The sequence below is a fragment of the Lepisma saccharinum genome, chromosome 29 (assembly GCF_977018435.1).
Source record: "Lepisma saccharinum chromosome 29, izLepSacc3.1, whole genome shotgun sequence".
NCBI classification, from domain to species: domain Eukaryota; kingdom Metazoa; phylum Arthropoda; class Insecta; order Zygentoma; family Lepismatidae; genus Lepisma; species Lepisma saccharinum.
Genome location: NC_139257.1, coordinates 25,113,834 through 25,127,345, shown reverse-complemented (window position 1 = coordinate 25,127,345; position 13,512 = coordinate 25,113,834). Strand labels below are relative to the sequence as shown.

The window sequence follows — 13,512 nt, the reverse complement described above, 5'->3', positions numbered from 1 at the left end:
GAATGTAAACGACGTCAGCACAGTCTGGATGTAAGAAATTAATGTTGAAATCTCCAGCTATAACAAGGTCATTAACTAAGGGATACATTTCGGTCAATATATCTTCTAAAATTGACAACTGTGTATATGGAATACGCTTAGGCCTGTATACGGCACAAATACCGAGACGTTCCTTTTTTATTTCAACCGTAGCTGCAAGGTACTCAACGTCAAACTCTTCTTCAATTTCGAAAGAAAACGGATGCAGTTTTAGTCCCTCCCGTGCGTATATGCAGACACCCCCACCCATGCTGTAATGGCGATCAGAGCGTATTAAGTCATAACCTGGAATTTTCAATGCATTATCCGTTATATTGCAAGTTAACCACGTTTCTGTTATAACAAGAATGTCAATCTGTTTCTCTGTAATTTCGATGCATATTTCCTGAAGTTTGGGGAATAATGACCTGACGTTTACATTTGCTATTTTGAGACCCAGGGAGCAGCCGGTTCTTTTGTCCTGGGCGAGAGGGTGACGGAGGACATGCCCTAGAGCAGTGGAGTTCATTTCAAGGGGGGTGGTAGGTTCTGTTGGAGGCATAAGGGTATAAGTAACTTCTGGAGGGTTGCAGAGCAGAGAGAGGTTGCAAACTCACTACATTTATCAGCAGATGCATAAAGGTTACAAATACAAATACAAAAAAAGTTTTCTGCTTTTTACGGTACTTTTGATCATTAGAAACTTATGAATGTGTTTTTTTGATTTACTAACAATTAAACTTTGCTTATGTACAAGAACGTATCTCACATTTACGAAAATAAACTGTAAAATTATGCAGTTGCGATTAAAATATTGAAAGTAGTAAACAATAATAAAAGAAGCAAAACACGTATATATCAAAGAAAAGAGGAACTCAAACATTTAGAAGCTGAAACTTAAGACTAAATGTGTTCCCGATAAATAACGATAAATAAAAATTATAAGAGTAATGTGAAATTTAAATTTTATGTTATGAAAGGTAAAAGAGATTTTAAAAAATGATAAAGTTTACGGATCACTCATATCCTCCCGGTAAGCGTTCAAAGTTCATCTAATTGCTTCCTGCAAGTGATGAAGTGCTTCACGTTTCCAATGTTTATTACGATATTCCCATCTTGGGTACAACAGTTCTTGTAATTGTATTTGCTCGTCGCCAGTTTCAGAAGCTCGAGACGTGCGCGGCAGAGATCTTCTGTGATGGTGATATTAGAACCCTTCAGTTTCCGTTTATTTCGAAACACACGTGCTCTCGCACGGTAACTAGTAAATTGAACAAGAATGGCTCTTGGCTTACCTCTGTTCTTCTGTCCTCCTACCCTGTGGCTTCTGCAAATATCACCATGCTGGATTTTGATGCCCAGTTGCTCTTCAAACAAGGCGGTTGCTTTGTTATCGGTATTCTCGTTGGAAGTTTCGGGAATACTGAATATCCGGATGGAGTTCCTCCTCTGGTACTGCTCTAAGTCGTTCAATTTGTCCCTGAGCCCTCGGAGTTCCTCATCCTTCTTCTTTAGTTCATCCTTCATGCTGTGAATTTCTTCAACGTTAAAGTTTAGTGTTTCCTCCAGACTTTGAAGCACTGATTTTGTCACTACCTCGACTATCGAGTCCACCATAATTTTCATCATTTCAGGTGCCTGCACAGCAATCTTCACTTCTTCACAAAGACGTTTCACAAATTCTACGTTGTTGAAGTTGGAAACACTGCTTACGCTGTTCGGTGATCCCTGGTTCTTTCCAGATTTCTTCGGTGCCATACTGAACGGTGAATTAGAAAATAGTACAATACAAGGCACAAAGTAATAAACCGAAGGCGCGTTATTTGCAAATGCACTTCGCAGATATTAATCTCACCTTACAATAATAGTTTGACCATTAGAATGTTAATTTACTGCAGTTGTTTACGTTATTTCGGGAGCACAAACGTTACGCACTAGCGACCAGCCGCCATCTTACGCCATCTTAAACTTTTGAAATATCAAGAGATACTTTCCTAAATCTAGAAATTTGCATTATAAATTACTTTGAAGCTCTTGTAGAAGAGTGACTTATTATAATTGCTCTATCATTATAAATATAAGGAGATTTAACATAAAATCTCATATATTATAGTGTTCTTAACATTACCCAAATATCCCACTAGTAATTGAAAAAATAAAACACACTCTAGTGTCCAGTGCCCACATTTGTGTGCAAGTAAACACCCTACCCATTGGTGACCAGTGCCCACATTTCTGGCCCCCTTGGAGGCATAAGTGGTTCGGATCCCACTTTAAACTGTAGGTCCAGTCCCGATTAGCCTTACTGTGCATAAATTGCACTTAAAACACCAAATCAAATCATTCACAAGTAAACATATCATATTGAAACTGAAGTTAAGCATAATATCTCCCCCTCAATAGATTTATGTTCAAGTATAAAACTAATATCTGAATAAAAAATTCTGGGCACTAATGGGTTAGGAAGGGACACAAGAGAGAAATTATTGAATTACCAGGAAATTTCTTCCCTACCTTCCCGGAAATAAAAAGCTACATCAACCGGAATGGAATGAGTCAGAGAGGGGTAGGAGGCTATAACAAATGAATTCATAATACGTAGGAACGTGTGCAACTTCTTGCATATCACGATAGTATAGCACTTTTCGGAAATTGATATAAAAAATAATGCCTTAAGATTCAAAACAGTGGCCATTTCTACTAAATGGAGGATATAAATGCTATGATGGACATTGCGGAAAGTCATATACATTTTCAAGGACGCTGAATTAAAAAAGACCAGCTAAAATGTATATATAGTTTTTTATTCTTGTGTGTGAAAATATATTATTGTATTCAGTGGTGTAGAAGTCCTGTTGGGGAATTTTCTCTCTTGGGTTTGAGGGGTAGGGAACTCTATTATACCTGCCCGACCCTATGGCCGAGCGGTTAGCACATCGCGCTGCGACGCCAAGGGTCCCGGATTCGAATCCCGGTCGGGCTTGGTTGTTTGTGAATGTCCATTCATCAATTTCATCCTATCATCCTCATCTTCGCAAATTAGCCAAGAGGCACAAAACGCGAAGTAAAATAAACTAAATCAATCAATCAATCAATCTATTATACCTGCATAATATGCAATTTCTAGGTAGGAATCAGTTAGATTCAGTTGTCTAGAGAGCAAAGCAATGGCTAATATGAGTACAAGGAGTACAACATTTATGTATCTGCAGTGGAGATTTGCTTGCTATAATGTATATAAATTGGCTCCTTGCGTTTAAAATATGATCTTTGCGATTGACAAAAACTGCATTATGTTTCTTAGATATTCAATGTTAAAATGAATGCAGTGTACAACAATTTTCCAAGGGGAAAGGTAGGAGTGTATTCATAAGTCAAGCCATTAATTAATTAATAAATATTTTTATTTTATTTTACGTTTGTTTTAACCGTCAAAAAATATTCATAAATATGCCAATGGACAAAGTTTCATAATGCAGAAGCCTGATGTGAATATGTCGAACAACTTTAATTTTAGACGCACTTATTATGGTTGTGCAGTTTGTGAAACACACTGTAAAACCTTAATATATTAAATTGTCATGTTTTATGTTTCCTCTAGATACGCTACCTAAGTCCAGTAAGTGAACTTTCAGTCATAGTTTTGATATTCTGGTAATATATTTTATTGTGAATTTTCCCATCGTTTTCTATAAGAGTTTAATTGATAAAATACATGTATCGAAGATACGTTGGAGCAAATGAAAGAAAGAATTTCCCCTAAACAAGTGTGGAAGCAAACCCATCAAGAGGAAGTTGATGCAAAGTTATGCACTTGGTGGCGCTAATAAATATGTGAATTTTAGTTTAACCAGAAGGCCACAACGACGCCAAGAGAGATTAATTAGAAACTAAATTCCAAAACTTTTATTAGAATTTACTTTGATTTTATTATTTACGATTAACATTTAATTATTGTACCTAGCTTATACGTTTAACAATATTAATAACATTTGTTTTGTTTTCATTATGTCATATTTACGACATATAATCAAGTTATTTATTCTATGAAGCTTTGTGTTTCAAGTTGTGAATTTAATTAGGGGTATTGAGCATGAATCCTTTTCATAAATCATTCTCAAATTTAGAAACATTTTAGTTGTTACTTGTTTACTCTCAATAAGGCTTATTTTGTTAAGATCTGTCATTAATTTTGAGTCTTTTTAGGTAAATTTCAATGCTAACATAAAGACAGACGCTGTCCACAAGAAGAACTTTGACCTGTTGAAATAAAAAATGAATAAGTCGCCAGTTATTTTTCATTAATTCTCTTCTATAAACGTGGTACTATTTTAAACTAGATGTGCGCGTGAATTATGATCAATCCCTTATACTGAACGTAATTTATCAAAATAACTATTTGCTAAAAATTATATTTATCATTATCCGAAAAGAACAACATGTATGAGATTAGAATTGTATTTCCATGTCAACGTAAAAAAATAGTACCCAAAATTTTAAATTATATAAATAGGTTTTATACATTAAATACATTTTATACTATTGCTCAGTACACACCATTAACTACTTCTTGAGAGAGAAATGAATTAGATGGAGTTTAGAGTATGGTAACCAAAAGAACATACAATACGTAGGAATAAAATATTATTTTGGTAGTGATTTCATTCCAATCGAAAGAATATATTTGTCATTGAAGAAACAAGTTCCGACGTATTGTCTGAGGTAGAAAGTATTTTACATTGACTTAAAGTTATTGATGAAACGGAAGAAGGATAGCAAATAATACAATGTTTTGTTCTCTTCTTAGACAAAACAGGTAAGCGAAAGTATGTTGATCACCTCTTATGTAAACAAAAAGTAATACACACGCCTATACGTGTGTATCATAAGTTTCTACAACAGAAGAGAACACATTCCACATGAAGCATTTTAATTAAATAGACTTCGTCAATAACTACATGTGTTTACAATTTGCCTATTCATTAATCTATATATACTGGGTAAATCAGATAAAATTACCACCGGAAATATTTTGTGAACAACAATAAATACATAAAAACTGCTTTCGCAGATATACAGGGTCACTGGTAATTAGATGTATTCCCTGAAAGGGGTTAAAGTATAGACAATTTGCAATAAATTTGACCATATGATACCCCGTCCGAAAATTAGTAGTTTTCGAGATAATCTAATTTCTTTTGTTTCTTTAAAAAATGACAATTTTCCACATAAAAAGATGAATTGAGAAAAAACTGCTCATCGTATGGAACTTATTTCAGTATTTTCTGATAGCTAACAAATAAGTGGTTCGTTGAAAAAAAAAAGTTTTTCCCAAATAACAATCACACGTAAGTGCCGGGTGCGTCTAAACTTACAAGTGATGATAAAAAAATGCACTCTTAGTTTACTTGGCAACGTATTAATAAAAAAAATGGTATGACACGAAGCGTACAAATTACTTAAATTACTTCCTTGGCTGGGCAGCAATCATGCTGGTAAAGCATGTCACGTCTTGTAGCCAGAGGCACAACACGTCTTTTCATAAATCATTCTCAAATTTAGAAACATTTTAGTTGTTACTTGTTTACTCTCAATAAGGCTTATTTTGTTAAGATCTGTCATTAATTTTGAGTCTTTTTTAGGTAAATTTCAATGCTAACATAAAGACAGACGCTGTCCACAAGAAGAACTTTGACCTGTTGAAATAAAAAATGAATAAGTCGCCAGTTATTTTTCATTAATTCTCTTCTATAAACGTGGTACTATTTTAAACTAGATGTGCTCGTGAATTATGATCAATCCCTTATACTGAACGTAATTTATCAAAATAACTATTTGCTAAAAATTATATTTATCATTATCTGAAAAGAACAACATGTATGAGATTAGAATTGTATTTCCATGTCAACGTAAAAAAATAGTACCCAAAATTTTAAATTATATAAATAGGTTTTATACATTAAATACATTTTATACTATTGCTCAGTACACACCATTAACTACTTCTTGAGAGAGAAATGAATTAGATGGAGTTTAGAGTATGGTAACCAAAAGAACATACAATACGTAGGAATAAAATATTATTTTGGTAGTGATTTCATTCCAATCGAAAGAATATATTTGTCATTGAAGAAACAAGTTCCGACGTATTGTCTGAGGTAGAAAGTATTTTACATTGACTTAAAGTTATTGATGAAACGGAAGAAGGATAGCAAATAATACAATGTTTTGTTCTCTTCTTAGACAAAACAGGTAAGCGAAAGTATGTTGATCACCTCTTATGTAAACAAAAAGTAATACACACGCCTATACGTGTGTATCATAAGTTTCTACAACAGAAGAGAACACATTCCACATGAAGCATTTTAATTAAATAGACTTCGTCAATAACTACATGTGTTTACAATTTGCCTATTCATTAATCTATATATACTGGGTAAATCAGATAAAATTACCACCGGAAATATTTTGTGAACAACAATAAATACATAAAAACTGCTTTCGCAGATATACAGGGTCACTGGTAATTAGATGTATTCCCTGAAAGGGGTTAAAGTATAGACAATTTGCAATAAATTTGACCATATGATACCCCGTCCGAAAATTAGTAGTTTTCGAGATAATCTAATTTCTTTTGTTTCTTTAAAAAATGACAATTTTCCACATAAAAAGATGAATTGAGAAAAAACTGCTCATCGTATGGAACTTATTTCAGTATTTTCTGATAGCTAACAAATAAGTGGTTCGTTGAAAAAAAAAAGTTTTTCCCAAATAACAATCACACGTAAGTGCCGGGTGCGTCTAAACTTACAAGTGATGATAAAAAAATGCACTCTTAGTTTACTTGGCAACGTATTAATAAAAAAAATGGTATGACACGAAGCGTACAAATTACTTAAATTACTTCCTTGGCTGGGCAGCAATCATGCTGGTAAAGCATGTCACGTCTTGTAGCCAGAGGCACATCCTCCAATAACATTGCCATTACATTGCTCAAAAAATGTTCATAAGTGATGCCATTTAAGATTTGGGGCAGGAAAAGTGGCTCGATCTAATGATTGTTGATGACGCCCATCCATACTTCTGCCTGTGCGTGCGACAGTGGCTGGATGAAAATTACCCAAAGAAATGGATTGGCCGAGGCTGCCCGATTCCCTGGCCGGCTCGATCCCCCGATCGATTTGACGTCTTGCGACTTTTACATTTGGAGCCACATGAAAGACTTAATTTACAAGACACCGGTAAACTCGCAAGAAGAGCTCAGGGAGAAGATCTTAACAGCTGGTCAACCCATCAAGGACACCATCACATCACGAGTTACGAGACCAAATGTCCGTAAAAACCTGCGTGCCTGCATTCGTAACGGAGGTGCCCACTTTGAGCAAGACGTGTAATGTTCTTTAATTGTATTGTTCATTGATTCCATTCAACTGAAGATGAATGAAGTATTATTTCTTGTACACAAATGTGAATGTTAGCAACATTTGTACCTTGTTGGATAGCTGATGACACAAGGAAGTAATTTAAGTAATTTGTACGCTTCGTGTCATACCATTTTTGTTATTAATACGTTGCCAAGTAAAGTGAGAGTGCATTTTTTATCATCACTTGTAAGTTTAGACCCACCCGTAACTTACATGTGATTGTTAGTTGGGAAGACTTTTTTTTTCAACGAACCACTTATTTGTTAGCTATCAGAAAATGCTGAAATAAGTTCCATACGATGAGCAGTTTTTTCTCAATTCATCTTTTTATGTGGAAAATTGTCATTTTTTAAAGAAACGAAAGAAATTCGATTATCTCGAAAACTACTAATTTTCGGACGGGGTATCATATGGTCAAATTTATTGCAAATTGTCTATACATTAACCCCTTTCAGGGAATACATCTAATTACCAGTCACCCTGTATAGGTATGAATAAGAGGAACTCGTGATGTTAGTGAACCAAAAACGTTCAACTACGTAAGGAAGAACGATTTTCAACACAAATTTGTTTTTTTTTTATGGAAACTACAGTTTATTTTTAGCTCATTTGAAAGTACGGAAAAATTCATTAAGAATGGCCTTTGTTACATTGTAATACGTCAAGTAGTTCTCAAGTAATTGTGACTTGACGTTGACGCTTGAAACTGTAGCGATTTACTGGAATTCACATTGCTAAATCTTACAACGTTCAACTCGTTGTGTTGGAAATTGCTCCGCTCAGAATAGCGATAAAAAACGACTTATCAGTTAATTCCATGATCTTCCGCCAGAGGGCAACACTGACTATTTGTGAAATATTTCGTTGTTATCACGCCATCTGCAGCTCGGAAGTTACAGGAAGTGAAGGAAGGCAGTGTGTAGGTATGTGCGTGACCACAGAACAGTTGCGTCTTGTGCTTGGTATCGGCAATAGACGTAATTCGCGTGCTCCACTGTAAAAATGACTCTCGTGATACGTAGTTTGGGCTTTGTCGTCTTCAGAAACTCCTGATGAATTGCCGAGATTTGTAGAACATTTAATCAAGTCTTCAATGCGAAATAGACGTACATACGTTTGGAATATGGTGCTAGTTGCAGAATTGAAGCATAGGAAGGAATATGGCATTTGACAATTTGTATGCAGCCAGTGAGATGGAAAATGGGAGAGTGAGGTACTTCGGTTTCTCACCACACGATGCCCGTACACCCAAGAGTGAAGGAAGTCGTCCCCTGCCAGAACCTATAAGTTGCGACGCATAAAACGAAGGTAGGGAAGTGAAATTGTAGTTTTTGATGGATTATAGTGTGTGCCAAATAATGCCGATTTTTACTGGTACCATTCTCACAAGTTGATTCGTATGTCGTAACATGCATATCTCCCTTTTGACGCCATTCGTGCATGGTAATAAACATGTTACTGTTCTGCATACTATGCGTTGTCCTTAGGTAAGTTGTTACGTTCCAACAACTGCGGCTTAGAATAAAATGTGTTTTTTGTACATGAGTAAGTTTTGACAAATTATCTAAAAGATTGTGATACATCTTTCTGAGTTAACAAATATTTGTTAATTAAAAATTATAAATTTTAAACATTCAGCCATCAGTTACATACAGTAACATCTTTCAAATTTTTAATTGGCGTTCATTCATTTACGTATATATATATATATATATATATATATATATATATATATATATATATATATATATATATATAAATACCTATTATAATGTATTATGGTGGTCCAAATTATTTAGTAAAAGGCTGAAGTAGCTCAAAACAATTCTCCACATACCTTATTTTTGTTCTCTAATACTGACCTACTTCTGTGTACAATTTTAAATTAATTGATGCGTATTTGGAGGTCGCCCCATTCTACGTTTTTTTTCTTTGCTCTCAGGAAATATTTCCAAGTTATTGTGGAAAAACGAAGTAATTCAAAACAATTTTCACACACAGGTTATTATTGTTCTCTAGCGCCGACTAACTTGATGGATTCTTGGAGCTCGCACTTAAATAAACATCTCTACGACGCCACATGTCTTAGGTGTAAAATCCCGGCATGGACATGGGTGTTATTGGTGACTGTCCCTTCATTAATTTCATCATATCATCACCCATCCTTATCTTCCATCCCCCTCGACGTCTGCAGATCACAGATGAAGTGAACAATCCGAAGTTAGCGAAGCAAATCACAGAAGAAAGTTTCCAATTCCATCAGAAGCAAATTTAATGACTTATGTTCCTTAATGTGCAGCTCTTAAATAAGATGTACAACTTAATTATATAAAAGTGTAAATTGGGGCGGGCTAACATCCAAATATTGTTTGTTTGAAGGTAAATTTGGAATGTTTTTAAATATCTATGTGAAGAAAAGAAACTCGTGTATTTGTGGACCGCTCTAATACATTGATTTTTTGATTTGATTTTAAAATTTTGGGTGCGTCAGCACTTAGGCTATTTTACACCCGTCACATTATACGGGGTCCTGCCCCTTATCTTTACAAAGAACAATTCTAAAGTTGCATAAGTAAAATCTTAAAAGCTTAAAATGTTCTGACTTCCGTTAAAAGCTGAGGCTATAAAGGGCCCTCAGCACACACAAGGACAAAAAACAGGACAACACACACAAAATTATACTGGCCAGAGTGCCAGTCGCCAGAGCCTCGTTCGTCTGCAAAACGTAGTCCAGGGTGTACTAACGTGGAAGTGAGGCTGACAATTGGGTGTACTACGAGTAAAATCACCCCTTACACCCCCGCTCTAATACATATACTGTATGTATACATATATACATATGTATATACATACACACACATACATATATACACACCTACTCAATAAAGTTGAGACTAAATATACAGACAATAAGTTGATTAGGCATATGAGTAGGACCAAATGTGGTAGTTGCAGTTCTATGCATTGAACACAGGACAAGTTTGGAGCTTAAGAAAGAAATAATAAACACTAGAATGACAAATCATTTTTGTGATGAATCTCAAATTGTTTTGTACCATGGCATGCCTGGTCCATTAACCAAAGTAGTAATTTTTTAAACATTTCAGGGGACTCATGTTATGCAGTCACTAGGAGCATATTGGGGGCTACCGCGTAGCTAAGTGTTTAGAGCTCTCGCCTTTGGTGCGAGCGGTCCCGGGTTCGATTCCCTATGGGTGCCCCAAAATTTCGGCGGTGACCCAGCGTCGTGAAGACAATTGGGAAACTTCTTCAAGAAGTAGCGGGCTCCGGTTACGAAAGCCAGAAAAACAGCGGCGATGGGATGCGATGCGCTGACAACGCGTCACCAATGAAAAGACGCTGTTGCAGGCCCCTTGCCCTTCGGGGGCTGTTGCACCACGATGTTTAGTTTAGGGGCATATTGAACAGATTGATTCCCCTGTATTTATAATTACTCTTAGTTTTATATAATCTGACTGTTGATTTGTCCACCTTATGACCAAATTATTGTACATGGTCTACAGAAAGTGTCTGACACATTTTAATTATTAATAAATCAGAAACTAATGAAGATACAAATAAATAAACTCAACAAGCTTTATGTCTTGATTCAGTACACTTTTGTGTGTGCTCCTTTTGTCTGTGGGTGACGGCAAGACGAAAAGGAAGGTGTGAAAAACTCGATTATCGTCTTGACATTCTCCGTGCGACAACAGAAGCACACACAGAATTGTACTGAATCAAGACATGAAGTATAAATTTATATTTTGAAAGTTCGTTGGCGCCTATATGTTCTTGTGAATCCAACCGAAGAATTTGAAATTCATCACATATTTCGTATCACAACCTGCAGCTTTACATTGCAAGTAGTAGGAACCTATGACAACACGGCAGGGGCACTTCTCTGTACCGTGGCAAGGATCCTATCAATAAATTTCTAGAGACGATCGTACAACTCTTGAGATTATTAACTCACACTGTATGTGGACATTCCAATTACACCACCTACACCATAAGAGCAACAAAACTAAAAGAGAGACCGTGTAACACGAGAAATGTGTTTCTCGGATAATGCCTAAATAGTATACTATCTTAACCACAACACAGTAGTGGAGCTCTCGGCGCAATAAGTGCCATTTCCAGATTCCAAACTCAGAATAGATCCCTGTGTCCATCTTCCATCTTGAAGCTTATGATGCCTGTTTCATCATCAATGAACGTGGATGAGACCAAAATCTCGTTGATCGTCTTACACGCAACCAGGAAAAATACATTTCGTTGAGGAATTTTATGTACATCAAAGGAACTCGTCCAATCAAATCCGATCATTCGATCCATACAATTTTCAATCGCAAAGCTTAGCCAAAATAACAGACCAACTTGCAGATTGTGATCTTCGCGCGTCCAACATTGGCAATGTTTTGACAACGAAAACGCATTCTTGTAAAGACGAAAGGGCTTATATCTCTATAGTATATAAACGATTTTGCCAAATTCTGCATCACCGCTTTGTCCACGAGAATCATTCACATCCGGCTTACAGATAGGGATTGCTCTGAGGACAATTACCAACAATCTCAAAATGTTCCAAAAAGCCTTCAACTTTAAGACCACGGGTGACTACCACAATCTCCACCTAAAACTGGATGTGATGCTGTTGGCTTCTGTAGTCATAACAAGCAATACTGAAAATCAGTCGACCTGAATTGGATGTTCTCACTACCATAGACCGTTTACCTTTCAAACAGATAGCTATTTCAGTTAATATTGTTCAACGTCCTTTGCGTTATGTGAAAACAAACAAGTAAAAGGCTAACGAATATGATCCCAGTAACCTCACTTCTTACATAGCATATTAGGTGATGAACAATGCGATTTCACAATACTAAACCCACTAATGGTTCTTGCTGGATGACGTTGGAATATCGTGATAACAAAGAGAGTTTGAAGTGCTACCATGAAAGGCGGAGTTATGTGGAAGTGAACTTGTTATGTTCTTCAGAGGCTCACAATATCCACGATGGCTAATGTTCTTGAGTCATCCCCCGAAGCTCGTATTTGTAATTGACGATTATGTATTTGAGGCGACGGCAAATTATGCAGCACCCTACAGAATCCTCCAATTTAACTTGCGACACAGTTCGAAACTCAAACATGTTCATCACGTTTAAAATTTTTGACAGTGCAAGTAGTTCAATCCTCTCCTTGGCCCAAAACAGCAGGTTACCTGGATATCGTTACAAATAATGTGAAGCGAAAGTTTCCGCAAAGTATATCACTTGTACTTTCCTTTCTGTTAGCGAAACTGCTCTTTTGCTTTCTGTGTTGGGAAGGAGAAAACTAAGATCACTTTCGATTCCAAATATCATCGTCTGTTCATAATCAGTATGCGCTAAAAGACAGGAAGGCGGTAAACGGTTTGTTATTTGATCATGATGTTCATTCTTGAGTAGTGATTACCAGTTGACATTTCACAACGAATAATGATATTTTTGTGACGGATAACATCAACACAGTGGTAATTGTACCCCACTCCGCACATTGACGAATACAGATTGCATTTATTTACATGTAATTATTACCCGATACAGTGACATCATATCCAACACTTATTGTACCCAAATTATTTATTTTGCTACATAGGTATATGCACATTACTCTCATGATGCTTTTGCGGTGGATACAATTTTAAACTTAATGCACTCCATTTTATATTGATTTAACACAGTTTAGAGTATATGCAAGGGAGACAATGTGACATAATTTCAACAATTTTAACATTTTTTTGTTGCAGCTAAGAAACAAGAGGAAGCAGGAATGGGTGCAGTAAGTTATCATTATTCCTAGAATAAAATTACTACTAATTTATTATCATAAAGTCGGTATATACGTCCATGTGTGTGTTTGTGGGGGGGGGGGGTGTACACGCTTGTGTGTGACAGGGAAGGAAAGACAAAGAGAGCGGAGAGGGAGTGAGCAAATGCAGGAGAGAAAAATATAATGATTGTTGCCATACATCCTACAAATTACTTTTGTTTTGAGGCAGGTTAAAGGCTGATTTAGAGGGGAA

The 13,512-nt window shown here is 36.0% G+C and overlaps 1 long non-coding RNA gene across 1 annotated transcript in view; it reads left to right on the top strand.

The window, feature by feature from the left end:
* LOC145981530 (uncharacterized) overlaps positions 1-13,274 on the top strand; it is a 37,865-nt gene extending 24,591 nt beyond the window's left edge. The window contains exons 5-6 of the long non-coding RNA XR_014440966.1: positions 3,620-3,637; positions 13,237-13,274. This is a non-coding gene — a long non-coding RNA (uncharacterized LOC145981530). The remainder of the gene's footprint in view (positions 1-3,619; positions 3,638-13,236) is intronic.
* The last annotated feature ends 238 nt before the right edge of the window (positions 13,275-13,512 follow it).